Source organism: Ranitomeya imitator, chromosome 6 (genome assembly GCF_032444005.1).
Source record: "Ranitomeya imitator isolate aRanImi1 chromosome 6, aRanImi1.pri, whole genome shotgun sequence".
In the NCBI taxonomy this organism is placed as follows: domain Eukaryota; kingdom Metazoa; phylum Chordata; class Amphibia; order Anura; family Dendrobatidae; genus Ranitomeya; species Ranitomeya imitator.
The window spans coordinates 326,428,462-326,443,443 of record NC_091287.1 but is presented as its reverse complement, the minus strand read 5'-3'; the positions used below and the strand labels follow the sequence as shown (position 1 = coordinate 326,443,443).

The window sequence follows — 14,982 nt, the reverse complement described above, 5'->3', positions numbered from 1 at the left end:
GCACTGCATTCTACATTAGAAAATCCATGCCCGCTGAGCTTCTACTAAAAGCTGCATAAATTCCCCAGCAATGTGAGCTTACGAGCTGCAGAATGTCAATTTCTGTAGCTAAGCTGCGTATTTTGACCAATAGACTGTCATTTGGATCGCCCCCAAGGGCTGTGGGGAACTCGGTACCGGGCCCTTCTGTTCTCAGTGGGGATGTCACGGTGGCTAGACCCGGTCCGTGGCCCTTTGAGGGGCATCCAATAAAAGGACAAAAGTTTATAGGATAATGTTCGTGACGCCACCTGTGGTATTCGGTCAGGGTGACCGACGCTGCTTAGGGGTCCGCTGGGGTGATGTTATGGCAGCTAGATGGTATACCTTCCCACAGGTGAAGTGTATCCCCAGGGCTTCCCAGAGTGTAGATGGTGGATGGTGGATGATGCAAGGCGCAGTGAATAACGAGGACACAAGGTTGCAGTCTCTTTACCTTTACTGAAGGCTTCAGCATCCACAGTCCAGAGTAGGGACCACAGAGTAGGCAGAGTCCGGCCGGTCTGAAGGCAAATCCAGAGTCCCCTTATCCAGGTGGAATTCAATAGCCTTCCTCTAGCGCCTGGGCGTTGTAGTAGCTCCCTGCTGAGCAACTCGATAAGGTCCTCACAACTATTATAGATGTTAAGTCTCTTCTCTCTGTCCCCCTGACGGATAGGACAAACCCGTATGACGGGTGGCCTGAGTCTTTTTATAGGGACCCTAGTGACGCCCCGGCCCCCACAAGTTGCCACTCTGCCTCCTGGGTAAATGGTCGGGCAGCTAACTTGGAATTAACTGTCCTGCCAGTCTCTGAAGTAACGGCATAGAGCTCTTTACTCCCTCGGTGTTCTGGCTACCGGCCCTGCGCTTCAGAAAGAGGCAGCTTGCTTCTAGCTGGTCTCCCTCTGATGTTTCACTCCTGTTGCTATGACTTCGTTGCACACTCATGGCAACACAATTCCTTCCGTGTCCTTTCTTAGGATGCTGCCGCACGTGGAGCAGGCGCAGCTCCATGTACCTTCCTTCCGTAGGCCGCAGTCTGGAGCTGGCTGGAACCCAACCCAGCCAGCCTCTGCTAAACTCGGTCAGGACCCACTGACTCTCTCCTTCTCCCTCCAGTCAGCTTCTGTCCCTTTCTCCCTCTGACTAACTTCCTCCCCAACCCACCAGTTTTACCCAAGTGTGAGGAGTGCCCTAATAGATAAAAGCATGGCTTCCCCTGGTGAACTGGAGTGTGAAGTGTGTGTACTGGTTGTGATACCTGGACAGAAGATCTCCTTAATTGCATTCAGACATAACATCACTCCCCTGGTGGAAGAATAACATTACTGCAACGAACCAGGACTATGGTTCATGCAATTGCATGCTCCTGATAATGGGCACCCTGCCTTACCCTCACCTTCCACATGCAGCCTCATTCATGTAACTTCAGCCCCATATTCATACCTCCCAACCATCTGGATCCAGCGGGACTGTCCCGATTTTGACAGTCAGCCCCGCGATCCCGGGCGGGACATTAGTTGTCCCGCACTGGTTGGGAGGTTTGTAATATCACCCGGTCAGCTCCCTGAGTCCCTGCACCCGCAGAGCAGCACACAACATATTGGCTGCTCTGTGCACACAGGACCTGTGATGAGGTCACAGGAAGGGAGAAGTCAGGGGGTCACATGATCGGGAGGACCTCCGTGTACAGGACTCTGCTGGTTGTCATGGCGCCGGACGAGGGTAAGCATAAGGCCGGCGTCACACTCAGCGTATGAAAATACGGTCCATTTTTTTACGGCCGTAATACGCAGAAATGTTACCAAAATAGTGATCCGTATGTCATCCGTAGGCAGGATGTGTCAGCGTATTTTGTGCATGTCATCCTCCATATGTAATCCGTATGGCATCCGTACTGTGAGAATTTCTCGCAGGTTTGCAAAACGGACATACAATGGATCCATGGTCTCAAATATTCGTTAAAACATATATACTGTCTCTCTCTCTCTATATATATATGTCAGTGAGACACATATATGTACTATATATATATATATTAATATTTCAAACAGCGCTAGATAGCAGAAAAGCCTGTAATTCTTTTTTTTTTTTTTTCCAAACTGTTTTTATTAAACATTTTCAATTAAACATTTTCAACATTAGTATATTAACATGCAAACATAGGTACAAGGAATTACCTCCCTCTTTCCGGTATTACAGAAGCCCATTATTAAAGACGGTAACTATTTTAGCGTTCCAATTTGCAAATTAAGGCAAAGTACCTCTCAATCAAGATAAACAAAAGCCTGTAATTCAATTGCCGGCTTTTCCTATCACCTTCTCAAACCCGACATGATATGAGACATGGTTTACACACTGTATACCATCTCATATCCCTTCTTTTATTACATATTCCTCTTTAGTAATGTAAGAAGTGTCTTGGTGTAAAATTTTGGGGCTCTAGCTATTAAATTAAAGGGTTAAATCGCGGAAAAAATTGGCGTGGGCTCCCGCGCAATTTTCTCCGCCAGAGTGGGAAAGCCAGTGACTGAGGGCAGATATTAATAGCCTGGAAAGGGTCCGTGGTTATTGCCCCCCCCTCCCCCGGCTAAAAACATCTGCCCCAGCCACCCCAGAAAAGGCACATCTGTAAAATGTTAATGTCACCTTGCTATTGTAAGGACATCCAGCAGAGGGCGCATCACCGCAACTCGAGGTAACTACAGGTCATTCCCCTGCATTCCATTCATTCCCCTGGTCTTTACAGCCAGGAGCATAGATGCATTAGCAGAGCTCCTGGGTGTAAAATGATTTAACCCCTTCAGATGGATTTACAGCGTGGCACAAGACTGAACAACGGAAGGTATGGAATATTGTTGTTTTTTTTTTTTAACTTTGTTCCAGGTGACAAGGGTCTTCAGGTGGATTAAGAGTATAATAAAATATTAAAACACCCTGTGTCTTTATTTCATTAAAATACTTTGTAATAATGTGTGTGTGTGTATTTTATTAACCATTTCGTACTATTGGATTAATAATGGATAGATGTCATAATTACAATAGCAAGGTGACATTAACCCTTCATTACCATATCCCACCGCTACACGGGAGTGGGAAGAGAGTGGCCAAGTGCCAGAATAGGCGCATCTTCCAGATGTGCCTTTTCTGGGGTGGCTGGGGGCAGATAACCATGGACCCTCTCCAGGCTATTAATATCTGCCCTCATTCACTGGCTTTCCCACTCTGGCGGAGAACATTGCGCGGGAGCCCACGCCAATTTTTTCCGCGATTTAACCCTTTAATAGCCAGAGCCCCCAAATTTTACCCCAAGACACTTCTTACATTACTAAAGAGGAATATGTAATGAAAGAAGGGATATGAGATGGTTTACTGTATGTAAACCATGTCTCATATCATGTCGGGTTTGAGAAGGAGATAGGAAAAGCCGGCAATTGAATTACCGGCTTTTCTGCTATCTAGCGCTGTATGAAATATTAAAATATATATATATATATGTATATATATATATATGTGTGTGTCTCACTGACATATATTCTAGAATATGCATGTCCCCGTAGTATATGGACAATGATGATTCCAGAATTCACGGCAGACTGTGCCCGTCGCTGATTGGTCGAGGCCACCTTTATGACATCATCATCGCCATGGCAACCATTATGACATCTACGTCGATACTGTGCCCGTCGCTGATTGGTCGAGGCGAATTCGCGGCAGACTGTGCCCGTCGCTGATTGGTCGAGGCAACCTTTATGACATCATCAATATACAAAAAAGGTTGCACTTTATCGTGCAAAAGCATGTCTAATATGAAATATATGAAATATGAATAGCAAAATGGCTTTTGAACATTAGGAAAATATTTAAGAGACGCTTTGCACAGAATTTGATATAATCAAATAGTGTGAGCCCATCAACCAATCGTTAAGGTGGTCTCATAAAACTGATGGGTCCCTGATCTCCCTGTCCAAATGTGAACACTTACCGAAGGCCAATGTCTGTATGCCTGGGTGAATGTGGACACCTCTGTTCAGCAAAGCCTACATATGAGTTGGCCGGGACCAAGTGTGATGAGATGCAATTAAAAACCACATGGTGATGGGAGGAGTGCGCAGTCAGTCAGCTAACATAGAAATGACAGAAAAAAGACTCGCACATCCAAACTAGTGTGAATAGGTGCATACCAGGAGCAGCTACCTCCATACATAAATATACAAAAAAGGTTGCACTCTATCGTGCAAAAGCATGTCTAATATGAAATATATGAAATATGAATAGCAAAATGGCTTTTGAACATTAGGAAAATATTTAAGAGACGCTTTGCACAGAATTTGATATAATCAAATAGTGTGAGCCCATCAACCAATCGTCAAGGTGGTCTCATAAAACTGATGGGTCCCTGATCTCCCTGTCCAAATGTGAACACTTACCGAAGGCCAATGTCTGTATGCCTGGGTGAATGTGGACACATTCACCCAGGCATACAGACATTGGCCTTCGGTAAGTGTTCACACATTCACCCAGGCATACAGACATTGGCCTTCGGTAAGTGTTCACATTTGGACAGGGAGATCAGGGACCCATCAGTTTTATGAGACCACCTTGACGATTGGTTGATGGGCTCACACTATTTGATTATATCAAATTCTGTGCAAAGCGTCTCTTAAATATTTTCCTAATGTTCAAAAGCCATTTTGCTATTCATATTTCATATATTTCATATTAGACATGCTTTTGCACGATAGAGTGCAACCTTTTTTGTATATTTATGTATGGAGGTAGCTGCTCCTGGTATGCACCTATTCACACTAGTTTGGATGTGCGAGTCTTTTTTCTGTCATTTTTATGACATCATCGTCGCCATGCTGTGCCCGTCGCTGATTGGTGGAGGCCTGGCGGCCTCGACCAATCAGAGACGTGGGATTTCCAGGACAGACAGACAGACAGAAAGACAGACAGACAGAAAAACCCTTAGACAATTATATATATAGATATATACCCCTATTCTATGTGTAGACATTTATTTTAGCTATTCTATTCTAACCTGTCAGTGTGATTTTACTGTACACCGCACTGAATTGCCGGCTTTTTTCTAGAACACCGCTGCGCATTTCTCGCAAGTCACACTGTTGGTCCGTGTGTAATCCGTATTTTTCTCGCCCCCATAGACATTCATTGGCGATTTTTTTTTGCGCAATACGCTGACAAACGCAGCATGCTGCGATTTTCTACGGCCGTGGAAGACCGTATAATACGGATCAGTAAAATACGGCAGATAGGAGCTGGGCCATAGAGAATCATTGTACCGTATGCAATCCGTATTTTCTGCACCTCTCATAAGTCCGTAAAACTCGCTAGTGTGACGTTGACCTAAGTGTGAGGTCAGGAGGTGTTTACAGTGTGGATGTAGCAGAGCCGTGTGTGTATGAGGTGTATGCATCGGAGCAGCGTGTGAAAGGTGTATGGAGCGGAGTCGTGTGTGTAAGATGTGTACGGAGCGGAGCCATGTGTGTAGAAGGTGTGGGGATCGGAGCAGAGTGTGAAAGGTGTGTGGAGCAGTCGTGTGTGTACGAGGTGTATGGAGCGGAGTCGCATGTGTACGAGGTGTACGGAGCAGAGCCGCATGTGCAAGGTGTATGGAGCGGAGTCGTGTGTGTACGAGGTGTGCGGAGCAGAGCCATGTGTGTACAAAGTATATGGAGCGGAGCATCGTGTGCAATGTTTATGGAGCGGAGCCGTGTGTGTACGAGGTGTACGGAGTGGTGCCGTGTGTGTACGAGATGTATGGATAGGAGCCGTGTGTGTATGAGGTGTATGGAGCGGAGCCGTGTGTGTGCAAGATATACGGAGCGGAGCTGTGTGTGTACGAAGCGTACGGAGTGGAGCCGTGTGTGTACGAGGCATACGGAGTGGAGCCGTGTACGAGGTGTACGGAGCGGAGCCGTGTGTGTACGAGGTGTACGGAGCGGAGCCGTGTGTGTACGAGGTGTACGGAGCGGAGCCGTGTGTGTACGAGGTGTACGGAGCGGAGCCGTGTGTGTACGAGGTGTACGGAGCGGAGCCGTGTGTGTACGAGGTGTACGGAGCGGAGCCGTGTGTGTACGAGGTGTACGGAGTGGAGCCGCATGTGCAAGGTGTATGGAGCGCAGTCGTGTGTGTACGGAGTGGAGCCATGTGTGTACGAGGTGTACAGAGTGGAGCCGTGTGTACGAGGTGTACGGAGCTGAGCCACATGTGCAAGGTGTATGGAGCGCAGTCGTGTGTGTACGAGGTGTATGGAGCACAGTCGTGTGTGTACGAGGTGTACGGAGTGGAGCCGTGTGTGTACGAGGTGTGCAGAGCGGAGCCGTGTGTGTGCAAGGTGTATGGAGCGCAGTTGTGTGTGTATGAGGTGTATGGAGCGCAGTTGTGTGCGTATGAGGTGTACGGAGTGGAGCCGTGTGTGTATGAGGTGTACGGAGTGGAGCCGTGTGTACGAGGTGTACGGAGTGAAGCCGTGTGTGTATGAAGTGTACGGAGCGAAGGCGTGTGTGTACGAGTTGTACGGAGCGGAGCCACATGTGCAAGGTGTATGGAGTGCAGTTGTGTGTGTACGAGGTGTATGGAGCGGAGCCATGTGTGTTCGAGGTATACGGAGCGGAGCCGTGTGTGTACGAGATGGAGAGGAGCCGTGTGTGTATGAGGTGTACGAGGTGTACGGAGCGGAGCCGCATGTGCAAAGTGTATGGAGCAGAGTCGTGTGTGTACGAGGTGTATGGAGCGGAGTCGCATGTGTACGAGGTGTACGGAGCAGAGCCGCATGTGCAAGGTGTATGGAGCGGAGTCGTGTGTGTACGAGGTGTACAGAGCGGACACTGGCTGTGTCGGATCGGAGCAGATATTGCTCCTCGCTCTGACACTGACTGGCACAGGAGACACGGAGAGGTCTTTATCAGTGGCGTATCACAGCTGCAGCGACGGGATGACACCATTCAGCGCCGTGGGAGTGGAAGCTGCCGGCTACTGCGAGGGTGGGTGGTGAAAGGTGTGTGTGTGTAGTGATGGAGAAGGCAATGATGGGGGTGGGGTAACCATGTGTGGCCATTATACTGTACCCAGCATTGTGTGGGGCCATTATACTGTATGGAGCATTGTGTGGGGGGCCATTATACTGTATGGACCATCACGTGGGGCAAGTATACTGTATGCAGCATAATGTGGGGCCATTATACAGTGAGGAGCATCATGTGTGGCCATTATACAGTAAGGAACATCATGTGTGGCCATTATACAGTAAGGAGCATCATGTATGGCCATTATACATTATGGAGAATCATGTGTGGCCATTATACAGTACGCAGCATCATGTGTGGCCATTATACAGTACGAAGCATCATGTGGGACTATTATACAGTATGGAGCATCATGTGGACATTATACAGTATGGAGCATCATGTGTAGCCATTATACAGTATGGAGCATCATGTGTAGCCATTATACAGTATGGAGCATCATGTGGCCATTATACAGTATGGAGCATTATGTGTGGCCATTATACAGTATGGAGCATCGTGTGTGGCCATTATACAGTATGGAGCATCATGTGTGGCCATTATACAGTATGGAGCATCATGTGGAGCCATTATACAATATGGAGCATCATGTGTGCCATTATACAGTATGCAGCATCATGTGGGCCCATTATACTGTATGGAGCATCACGTGAGGCCAGAACACTGTACGCAGCATCATTTGTGGCCATTATACAGTATGGAGCGTCATGTGTGGCCATTATACTGTATGGAGCATAACGTGGGGCCAGTGCACTGTACACAGCATCATTTGGGGCCATAATACAGTATGGAGCATCATGTGTGGCCATTATATAGTATGCAGCATCATGTAGGCCCATTATACTGTATGGAGCATCACGTGAGGCCAGAACACTGTACACAGCATCATTTGGGGCCATTATACAGTATGGAGCGTTATGTGTGGCCATTATACAGTATGGAGCATCATGTGTGGCCATTATACAGTATGGAGCATCATGTGCGGCCATTATACAGTATGGAGCATCATGTGGGGCCATTATACAGTATGGAGCATCATGTGTGGCCATTATACAGTATGGAGCATCATGTGCGGCCATTATACAGTATGGAGCATCATGTGTGGCCGTTATACAGTATGGAGCATCATGTGCGGTCATTATACAGTATGGAGCATCATGTGTGGCCGTTATACAGTATGGAGCATCATGTGCGGTCATTATACAGTATGGAGCATCATGTGTGGCCGTTATACAGTATGGAGCATCATGTGCGGTCATTATACAGTATGGAGCGTCATGTGTGGCCATTATACAGTATGGAGCATCATGTGCGGCTATTATACAGTATGGAGCATCATGTGCGGTCATTATACAGTATGGAGCATCATGTGCGGTCATTATACAGTATGGAGCATCATGTGTGGCCGTTATACAGTATGGAGCACTGTGTGGCCATTATACAGTATGGAGCACTGTGTGGCCATTATACAGTATGGAGCACTGTGTGGCCATTATACAGTATGGAGCATCATGTGTGGCCATTATACAGTATGGAGCATCATGTGTGGCCATTATACAGTATGGAGCATCATGTGGGGCCATTATACAGTATGGAGCATCATGTGGGGCCATTATACAGTATGGACCATCATGTGCAGCCATTATACAGTATGGAGCATCATGTGGGGCCATTATACAGTATGGAGCACTGTGTGGCCATATTTTTTTGTTTATAATTATTATTTATGAAACAGTGATCAGAAGTTCTAAATGGGTGTGGTTGGGGCGTGACTAGTTGTGAAATGGGTGTGGTCAGAGGTGTGGCTAAAATTTGCGGCTGCGCACGCCGCTAACTTTGTCCCTCTTTCCCTTCCTCAAAAGTTGGGAGGTATGCCATATAGTAACATCATCCACGTTTCTTTGCCCCCAATATACATCGTCAGACCACTGCTTGGCTATGTCCTCATTGCCCCATGCTGTAGCCCCTCAGAGTCCTCTCAGGATCACAAGTCCCATGTCTCCAGCAGCCTCAGCTGTACGCTGCTTCCTGCTAGCAGGTCGGCACTGGCATGAGGAAGCTCCGCCCCTTCCGGTGACGTCACCTACTCCATTCTAAGCGGCTGGCTTCGTCACGTCACGTTAGTCAGTGGCTGAGGTGAGCGGGCTGGGTGTGCTGGTGGCGGACGGGTGGTCTCCGGGCTGCAGGCTTTCATGGTCCGTCCCTTGAAGGGCTGGTGCCCCCCTCCCTGTAGGTGCACAGCAGGGTGCAGCGCAGACTGACAATGTGAGGTGATAACGGCGCACACTAGTCTTGAAGGGGCGGTCCAGAGTCACACGTGTACAAGGCACAGGCTCCTTAACCCCTTCCCACTGCCACCAACTTTCACTTCTGTCTTTCTGCTGTTTATTTTTCACTCTCTCTTCCGTGAGACATAACTTTTGTAATGATGGTTTTGCAGGATAGGTTGCACCTTGCACACTGCTCATTGCTCGTTTTACCATTGTACTGAAAGCCATGAAAAAAAATCCAAGGGTGGTGAAATAGTGAAACCCTCAATCCCACCATAGGGTTTTTTTGTGTCATTGTGTTTTTAGCGGTGAACTGGTGGGATCTGCTATAACGAACCCCCCTATTGTTAAACCCCTTTACCCCCAAGGGTGGTTTGCCCGTTAATGACGGAGCCAATTTTTACAATTCTGACCACTGTCCCTTTATGAGGTTATAACTCTGGAACGCTTCAACGGATCCTGATGATTCTGACCATGTTTTCTCGTGACATATTGTACTTCATCATAGTGGTAACATTTGTATGATGTGACTTGTGTTTATTTGTGAAGAAAAAAATAAATTTGGTTAAAATTGTCATGCTCTTAAATCACAGAGATATGTCACAGAAAATATGACATAACATAATCCCATAATATAATATTTCCCACATGTCTACTTTACATCAGCACAAATTTGGAACCCCAATTTTTTTTTTCTTAGGAAGTTATAAGGGTTAAAAGTTGACCAGCGATTTCAAATTTTTACAACACCATTTTTCTTTTAGGGACCACATCACATTTGAAGTCACTTTGAGGGGTCTATATGATAGAAAATACCCAAGTGTGACACCATTCTAAAAACTGCACTCAAAACCACATTCAAGAGGTTTATTAACCCTTCAGGTGCGTCACAGAAATATTTGGAATGTTTAAAGCTTTAGTTACACTAAACGACTTACCAACGATCACGACCAACGATACAACCTGGCCGTGATCGTTGGTAAGTCGTTGTGTGGGAGCTGTCACACAGCTCTCCAGCGACCATCGATGCAGAAGTCCCCCTGCAGCACCCGGGTGACCAGGGTAAACATCGGGTTACTAAGTGCAGGGCCGCGCTTAGTAACCCGATATTTACCCTAGTTACCATTGTAAAAGTAAAAAAAACCACTACTCACATTCTGATGTCTGTCACGTCCCCCGCCGGCGTCCACAGGGTTAAAACTGCTTTCAGCAAGAGCGCTGCTAATGCACGCGCTGCTGCCGAGAGTTTCCCTGCACTGACTGTGTCAGCGCCGGCAGTAACAGCGGTGACTTCACCGCTGTGCTCTGCTTTACGGCCGGCGCTGACACAGTGGACGCCGCGGGACGTGACAAACATCAGAATGTGAGTATGTAGTGTTTTTTTTTTTTTTTTTTTACTTTTACAATGGTAACCAGGGTTAATATCGGGTTACTAAGTGCGGCCTTGCGCTTAGTAACCCGATATTTATCATGGTTACAAGTGAACACATCGCTGGATCGGCGTCACACACGCCGATCCAGCAATGACAGCGGGTGATCAGCGACCAAAAAATGGTCCTGATCATTCCCCAACGATCTCCCAGCAAGTGCCTAACCATTGGTCGCTGTCACACATAACAAGATCGTTAGCGGGATCGTTGCTACGTCACCAAAAGCGTGACGTTGCAACAATATCGTTAACGATATCGTTATGTGTGACGGTACCTTAACCCCTTTCCGACATCGGGCTTAAATATACACTGATGTTGGACTCCCTCCCTTTGATGTGGGCTCCAGCAGTGAGCCCACATCTTTCCCGGCACAAGTCAGCTGTTTTGAACAGGTGACATGCCTGTAATAGCCGCTGGTGTAATTGCGATCCACCTGTGGCTATTAACCAGTTTAATGCCACTGTCAAGCGCTGACCATCGGTGACCCTCGTCACGTGATCGCTGGTCACCGGTGGGTTGGTATGACAACCAGAAGTTTCCTGGAGACCTCCATGGTTGTCACTGCCGACTTGCTGTGAGTGCCGCCCGGTAGTCGGCGCACATAGCAAGTGAGTAATTCTGCTACACGCAAGTGATCTGATCATCAGGTTATTGCAGACTATTGAAGCATGCCAAAAGTAAAAAAAAAAAAATTTAAAATGTAAAAAAAAAGTTCAAATCACCCCCTTTTCGCCCCATTCAAAATAAAAGAATAAAAATCAAACCTACAAATATTTGGTATCGCCGCGTTCAGATTGCCCGTTCTATCAATAATAAGGATTAACCTGATCATTAAACGACGTAGCAAGAAAAAGTCAAAACGGCAGAATTACGTTATTTTTAGTTGCCACGACATTACATTAAAATGCAATAACGGGCGATCAAACAACGTATCTGTACAAATATGGTATCATTAAAATCGTCAGCTCGGCATGCAAAAAATAAGCCCTCACCCAACCCGAGATCACGAAAAATAAAGATGCTACGGGTATTGGAAAATGGCGCAATTTTTTTTTTAACAAGAGTTTCAATTTTTTTTTCTCCACTTAGATAAAGAACCTAGACATGTTTGGTGTCTATGAACTCGTAATGACCTGGAGAATCATAATGGCAGGTCAGTTTTAGCATTTTAGTGAACCTAGTAAAAAAAAGCCAAACAAACAACTCTGGGATTGCACTTTTTTGCAATTTCACCACACTTGGAATTTTTTTCCCGTTTTCCAGTGCTTGATATGTTAAAAACCAATGGTGTTGTTCAAAACTACAACTTGTCCCGCAAGAAACAAGCCTTCACATGGCCATATTGACTAAAAAAATAAAAAAGTTATGGCTCTGAGAAGGGAGCAAAAAATGAAAATGCAAAACCAAAAAATACCTCTGGTCTTTAAGGGGTTAAAAAAATGAAAATTTAACTTTCGCTAAAAATTTGCTTCAGATCCAATTTTTTATTTCCAAGGGTAACTGGAGAAAATGGACCCCAAAAGTTGTGCAATTTGTCTTGAGTACGTTGATACACCATATGTGGGGGGGAACCACTGTTTGGGCGCACCACAGACCTCAGAAGGGAAGGGGCACTGTTTGGCTTTTTCAACTCAAATTTGGCTGGAATTGAGATGGGACGCCATGTCCCATTTGGAGAGTCCCTGATGTGCCTAATCAGTGGAATCCCCCCACAAGTGACCCCATTTTGGAAACTAGAACCCCCAAGAAACTTATCTAGATGTGTGACGAGCACTTTGAACCCCTTAGTGCTTCACAGAAGTTTATATTGTTGAGCCGTGAAGATAATATCACATTCTCCTTACAAAAATTTTATTTTGGCTCCAAATTTTGCATTTTCATAAGGGTGCAATTTCTCTTGTACGCCGATACCCCGTATGTGGGATAATAATACTTTTGAGGCACAGTGCAAAGCTTAGAAGGGAAGAGGCGCCATATTGGAGTTCAGCTTTTGCTGGAATGGATTGAGGGTGCCATGTCACTTTGGCAGAGCCCCTGAGGTGCCAGAACAACAGAAACCCCCTATATGTGAACTCATTTTACACTCCCTAATGAATTCATCTAGTGGTGCAGTGATCATATTAACACCACATGTGCTTCACAGAATTTTGTACCACTGAGCGCTGAAGAAAGAATAAATTACTTTTCCAGTTCACCACCTGACAGCACGATTGGAGGACGTCCTTCTTACCCTCAGTGGGACAGGAACAACAAGCGGTTAAAAGGACCCTCCCCACTCCACCCACCAGTGTTTTTCCTGTCCCACTGTGGATAGGAACGGCAAGCTTTTCCTCCAATGGTGCTGTGCAGATGGTGGGGATCATCCAGCCTTTCCCTTCCCCGCCGCAAGATATCTGCGGCTGATACCTGCGATGCGGGGTCCCTCAGCCTCCCCAGTGTAGCGCTGCTCCTGGGGATCGGATCCGTTCCTCCGTACTGGGGGCGCTCGGTCCGGACGCCTGTTTGCTCGGGGTGTATACGGGGGTCATCTCCAGACTGTGGCCGATCCCAGCATCCGGCCGCGTCCATTTCCGGCAAGCACTCTCAGTGCGGTAGCAGCTGCTGGCTCCAGGACCTGCGGCCGCGTCACTTCCGGCTGACGGCCGCGTCACTTCCGGTTGCGACGAGCGCCGGACAGGGGGACGCCAGCGCCGGCCTCAAAAGAGGCCTTTCAGCATGGTCAACCGCATGGATGCGGTAAGGAGGGCAGGATCAACCAGGTAAAACCTATATAAGCGCTTTATGGGGGTCTTTATACCGCTGGCCATCCTGACACAAGGAACACACGGCTATATGGTAATTTGTCCTCACTATGGAGGAAACTGCCAGACCTGAGGGGACTGACCAGCTTCAGGGGCACGTGAGTAGGCTATACTAAGTCATACCACAATGCTCACCCCTCCCCCTACGTCCCTATCTACAAAATGTACTATGTATTCTATTCTAGGTAGAGCCTCCTATCCCCACATCCGAAAGAAAGAAATCGGGGAAACATAAATGACCTATATGTGCTGCTAAGTTTCCGGAAAATTGGCGGAAGCCACTATGCAAGTCGTGCACAGCTAAAATTGTGGGTGATGAGCAGACTGCATTATTATCCAGTATGAGCGTACCCCCTCCATAAGAGAGGTAATGAGGATTCTGGGCTTTATGACCGCATGCATACCCTGTGTGAAATGGAGCCAATTCCACTCGCGGGAATTACAGAGAGAGGTCTTGGGATCTTAGAACAGGAAACAGAGTTCCCTAGACAAGAAGATGATTGTGTCTCCGTCAGTAAAGAGATCCCTAACCTGGTGGACCACACCGGAAAACCTGAGAGAGGGAGTTCCATGGATACTCGATCCCTGTGTTACGGTTACCACAGACGCCAGTCAATACGGATGGGGCGGTCATATAGAAAGGACATACTATCAGGGAGAATGGACTCCTCAGATTGCCGCAAGATCATCAAATTTCAGGGAGCTGTATGTGATCTGGAAGGTGTTGTACCTGGCCCAGTCACAGGTCAGGGGCAGACACGTAAGGATACTGTCCGACAATGTCACAGCAGTGGCATTTCTAAGACACCAAGGAGGTCCGAAGCATCCACCACTGCAACACCTAGCGGACCAGATTTTCAGATGGGCAGAGAAATCCGTCAAATCCATCTCGGCAGTTCACCTAGAAGGCGCCAAGAATCAAGTAGCAGATTTCTTGAGCAGAACATCTACATCCCGGAGAATGGGAGCTGAACCCAGAAGTATTCAGCAGTCTGTGCCAGAAATGGGGAACACCTCAGGTGGATCTTTTCGCCACCAGGTCAAATACAAAGACCAGAGCATTTTTCTCGCTCAATCCTTTAGACGGAGCCACTGCAGTAGACGCCTTGTCTCAGTATTGGGGAGAAGGTCTCCTGTACGCGTTCCCACCTCTTCCTCTGATACCGAAGACACTCAGGAAGATATGAGACGAGAGAGCAACCGTAATCCTAGTGGTTCCTTTTTGGCCAAAAAGGAGCTGGTTCTCTCTACTATCCAGAATGTCAACAGAGAGACCAATCATATTACCGAACAGGCAGGACCTTCTACTACAAGGGCCGGTGTTCCACAAGAACCCAGACTCTCTTCACCTATCTGCTTGGATCCTAAGCGGCAAACCTTAAGATCCAGAGGCCTGTCAGAAGATGTC

The 14,982-nt window shown here is 47.2% G+C and overlaps 1 protein-coding gene across 1 annotated transcript in view; it reads left to right on the top strand.

Moving 5' to 3' along the window:
- Positions 1–9,069: 9,069 nt before the first annotated feature.
- The window catches only part of LOC138642587 (thiopurine S-methyltransferase-like), a 101,347-nt gene continuing 95,434 nt past the window's right edge, over positions 9,070–14,982 (top strand). The window contains exon 1 of the mRNA XM_069730843.1: positions 9,070–9,209. The gene's annotated coding sequence lies outside the window, so the exon portion shown is untranslated. The remainder of the gene's footprint in view (positions 9,210–14,982) is intronic.